A 1,035-nucleotide genomic window follows, 5' to 3' on the forward strand; every position below is an offset into this window, starting at 1 on the left:
GAATAAAGTGGGAATCAAACACCTGAAAGCAATGAATCAACGGCTTCTGAAATAAAGAAACAGCTGCAGAAAGGTATAGAGGAACTCAGATTGGAAATGAAAAAAGAAATCCCTGAATTAATAACATCTGCAGGAAACAATCAGATGCAGAAACATATGTAGAAAACCCAATGCCCACCCAGAAAAGGTGCAAAGGATACTAGCTCAGTTCAAATGTATGAATTAAAAGTGTCCATAGTAAATAAGCAAAAGCAGAAAGTCATAGAGGAACTCAGAGTGGAATTCTTTTCTATGAGCTCAGCTCAAATGTATGAATTAATAGCATCCATAGTAAATAAGCAACAGCAGAAAGTTATAGAGGAACTCAGAGCAGAATTTTCTGAAATAAGAAAAGAATGCATGGAACTCATGCCATGTGAAGTAAAGAATCAACTACAGAAACATAGGGAGGAAACCCAATCTGAAAAAAACACTGCAGTAAAAGAATTAATAACTGCTTCTAAAGAACACATTGAATAAAAAAAAATAGAGGAGATCAGAAAAATGACGGATTCCTTGAATGAGCAATACAGGAAAGAACTAGATCGCATAAAGCGGAGTGAAAGAGATAGAGAGGAAATTAAAATCTTAATCAAAAGCTAGCAAAACCGTTTAAGTGAAAGTGAAGGCAGAGTTTCAGATCTTGAAGATGCTGGTGCAGCTAGTGAAAAGGTAAGAAAGGATCTCTCAAAAAAAACTAGAAGACCCAGTCCTAGCCCAGGACCAGTGAGTATGTGGGAGAGCATCCGGCTACCTTGCGCCAGAGGGACTTACTACTGGTCCCAGCCCAGGTGAAGCATGAGTGAGACCCTCTTCAACCTCCTTGGGACACCCTCCACCAGTCCGCAGCACCTCCCCCACACTGCCCACTGAGTAGGAATTTCTGCCACATTCCAGAAACCCCCAGACTCAGGCCTAGCCCAGGCCCGGTGAGTGTGCAGGAGAGCTGCCCGCTACCCTGCACCTACGGGACCTACTACTGGTCCCAGCCCAGGC

Source organism: Octodon degus, unplaced genomic scaffold (genome assembly GCF_000260255.1).
Source record: "Octodon degus isolate 3935 unplaced genomic scaffold, OctDeg1.0 scaffold00042, whole genome shotgun sequence".
Lineage (NCBI taxonomy): Eukaryota > Metazoa > Chordata > Mammalia > Rodentia > Octodontidae > Octodon > Octodon degus.